The sequence below is a fragment of the Asparagus officinalis genome, chromosome 7, assembly GCF_001876935.1.
Source record: "Asparagus officinalis chromosome 7, Aspof.V1, whole genome shotgun sequence".
In the NCBI taxonomy this organism is placed as follows: Eukaryota; Viridiplantae; Streptophyta; class Magnoliopsida; order Asparagales; family Asparagaceae; genus Asparagus; species Asparagus officinalis.
In genome coordinates this window covers 100,900,357-100,904,225 of record NC_033800.1, presented here as the reverse complement: position 1 = coordinate 100,904,225, position 3,869 = coordinate 100,900,357, and the positions used below count along the sequence as shown (strand labels likewise).

The following is a 3,869-nucleotide window of genomic DNA, read 5'->3' as shown; positions in this document are numbered from 1 at the left end:
AGAACATAAACCACAGCAGTATCCTCGATCTAAACACGAAATATGCATTAAACACTCGTAAATCATGCTTAAAACACACTAAGATAATGCATATTTTACGTGTTTATCAACTCCCCCAAGCTTAGACTTTTGCTTGTCCTCAAGCAAATAAACAATAAAAATTAGGAGGAGTGAAAGCCAAATAGAGTAGGGATCACCCCCTCATCAATCCTTTAACCAATATCAAACATATCACAAAACAAATACTTTTCATCGGGACTTAACAAATTAATTTCCAAAACTCTCAACAAAATCACATTTCAAAATTTATTTACGATCACAAGCGTCACAAGTCAAGGATAGCCATCCTATCCAATTCTCAAGTCAAAGTAGAAAAAAGAAATTCATGTAACTAGCTTCAATCCCGAAGTACTAAAATTGAGATCTTCAGGTAGTTAAATTGGTAGACCTCACTTTAGGATAAGTGGACTCTCAATCTCTCATGTGTTTAAGGATGGGATTGTATCGCTCAAAATTCTTCCGAATGGATGTATTTAATCCATAAGCTTGCATTTCATCTCAATTCTCCACCACTTCGAAAACTAACGCATGCAACAAAATCATGAGGTCTTTTATTTGGTTGTAATGAGGCTGGGGTCAAAAGGGTAGGATAGATGCATGCAACAAAATCATGAGGTCTTTTATTTGGTTGTAATGAGGCTGGGGTCAAAAGGGTAGGATAGATATTTGGGATTGGTTGAAAGCCTATCACTAGTGGAGCTATGATTACAAAAGATTATATCTCAAAGTAAGATCAATGATATGTACACAAACTCCATCGTCTATTAAAGAACTTCTTCCAACTACTCCTTTTAGTATGCCATAATAAATTCTTTCGACACCCGCAATTACATACACCATAAAGATGACACTTTATTCTTTTTTTTCCGAATTAGTTTTTTTTCTCTTATTTTTTCGAAAGAATTATGAAAAGGGAAGCAAACGCCTACTTTCACACCCCCAAGTTTACACCACATTACTCACATAACCCATTGTATCATAAAATGTGCTCCACTAGCTTAGGCAATGGGTAAGGAATAAAATCGGATTTTGAAGGTTACATATGTGGGTTTAATCAACAAAAATTAGGCTCATAGGATCAAGGGGGTTAATCAAAGGAAACCATAGTGCATGGTAGGCTATTTGGCTAATGTGGACTATAAACAAAAATGTGCCTCAATCACCTTTTATGCATACAAAAGTTATATGTGGCCTTGAAGAGATTCAATACAAGTTCTAGTATCCTACACCATTGGAGAATATCACACAAGAAAAGAAAATAATGATTGGATATGTAATGCATCCAATTCCAGGCTCAAAGTCTCACGGGTTTTATTTGTCTACCAAATTTAATTTCCCTCTTGTCTCAATAGAGTAATAGTTATGATGCTAGCCACATAAATGCTAAATCCTATAAGACAAGAGAACATTCAAGTCTGGTTCTCCCATATTGTTAACTTGTAATCAAAAATTTTTGAGAATCAGTTGAAAGATGGTATAAGAAGTTGTCAAGTCCCGATTAATGAGCATCTATCTAGTTTAATGATCGATAAAGGTTAAGCATTCATGTCATCTTCAGGAGATCATTTCCCTATTTTGTTTTTGTTTTTTTTTTGAAAGGAGAAACAAAGCAAAAGAAAAACTAAAATAAAAGAAAAATAGGCAATTATAGACGGGCAACCAATGAATGAATAACCCACACCCCCAAGCTTAAGATCTACATTGTCCTCAATATAATAAGATAGAAATTAGTGCAAGGGTGCAGAGGGCATACCAACTCACTGGTCAGGAGGAGGCGGAGTGGTGGCATCCTGGCGGCATTGCCACTCATGAAAAGACTGCATCAATTTGCGTTGAAGATAGATTTAACAGAAGGGACCTTTTTCTTCTTTTTCGTCAAATCTGCTTTTTGATGTTGCCCATGATGGTTGACGATTTCAAAATTTTTGAATGTGTAACCCACAAATTTCAGGTCTTTCGAAGAAATTGTCTTATCTCCTGGTGCTGGTCTTAATGGAATTTGTTTCTCATTCTCTAACCGCGCCTCATCAAATTTATCAAAGTTTTGGGTAACTAATTCATGATTGACTTCAGGTATGTAAACAACCTCTATCTGATACAATTTATCCCATTGAATGCCTTCAAACCAAGGATGAGCCTTTATTTCCTCAACATTTCATGTGCCAATCCTACGCTCAACGTCATACAACAGTCTTTGAATAAGGTCTTTAGCTTCCTCAGATATTGTCTATTTGGGAAATTTCAAATGTGATTGCCAATTTACTACCTTTCTGCATGTTTCCCGAGCTTCCTTAGACTGAAATGGAGGATAACCCATGAGCATTTCATACATAATAGCTCCAAGTGACCACCAATCACATTCTATTCCATACCCCTTCTTTGATAAAATTTCAGGCGCAATATAGTCGGGGGTGGCGACAGTTGAATAAGCCAAAGTTCGTGGATTCTTTCTCCAAAGCCCTAACTGTTCGGCTTGTGCATCTGTCTCCGTAAATTGCTGCACATCAGTCTGAAAAATCCCCTCACAGTTCACTGTTTGCGTAATGCCATCATCCCTTTCATTATTGCAATCCAAATTCTTGCACAATCCAAAATCTGAAAGCTTGCACAATCCAAAATCTCTGTGAACATAATTGCTTTCGTGTATAGCTTCAATGCCAAGAACCACCTCCGCGATGATGAGAGGAGCCGATCGGCGGTCAAAGATGATGGCGTAGTCAAAGTCGGGGAGATGAAGAAACGGGCGGTCGGTGGCGATGAGCGGCGGAGGTTGATGGTCTGGTTGGAGAGAGAAGGTGGAGGCACGGGTGTGGTAGAGTCTGGAATTTTTTTTCTGTGGACCGTGGGCGTGGTGTACACCACCCCTGGGTGTGGTAGGCTCTACAACTCCATCTTTAACTCTTTTTTCTGTAGTTTTTTTTTCAATGTCTTCATTTCTTCACAACTGCATGATCAAAAATATTATAAGTTAAATTTGTGCCGATTCAATTGCCTAAAAAAATTAAAAAAAAATTAAATGAAATAAAAAATAAAAAATAAAAAAAATGGATGAAAACTTGGGTTGCCTCCCAAGAAGCGCTCGTTTATGGTCATGAGCTCGACCCCTTTTTGCGCTCAATTATCCGACGAAGGGAGATCGGAAAGGGTATAAGTGACCCTTTTCTCGTGTTGTTCCCCTACAATGTAGTGCTTCAATCGTTGCCCATTCACCTTGAAAGATCCTGTTGTTTCACTCCAAACTTTAACAACTCCACTAGGAAAAACCTCACGGACTTGAAAAGGTCCGGACCACCGAGATTTGAGCTTGCCCGGAAAAAGCTTCAAATGAGAGTTGAAAAGTAGCACCATATCTCCTTGATTAAACTCTCTTCGAAGAATATTCTTGTCGTGCCATCGTTTAGTCCTTTCTTTATAAATGCGAGCATTCTCATACGAATCCAAACGTAGCTCATCTAGCTTATGAAGTTGAAGCTTTCTTCTCTCACCTGCGGTCTTCATATCAAAATTGAGAAGTTTGATAGCCCAATATGCCTTGTGCTCTAGCTCAACTGGGAGGTGACACGATTTTCCATATACCAATTTGAATGGTGTCATACCTATGGGTGTTTTGTAGGCAGTTCGATAGGCCCATAAGGCATCCGTGAGTTTCATAGACCAATCCTTTCTTGAACGATTAACTATTTTCTCCAAAATACTCTTAATTTCACGATTCGAAACTTCCACTTGACCGCTAGTTTGAGGATGATATGGCGTGGCAACTTTATGAGTGACCCCATATTGTCTTAAAAGAGCTTCGAATTTTCTTTCAA

At 38.2% G+C, this 3,869-nt stretch overlaps 1 pseudogene; it reads right to left on the bottom strand.

The window, feature by feature from the left end:
* LOC109847565 lies at window positions 1,883-3,153 on the bottom strand (annotated as a pseudogene).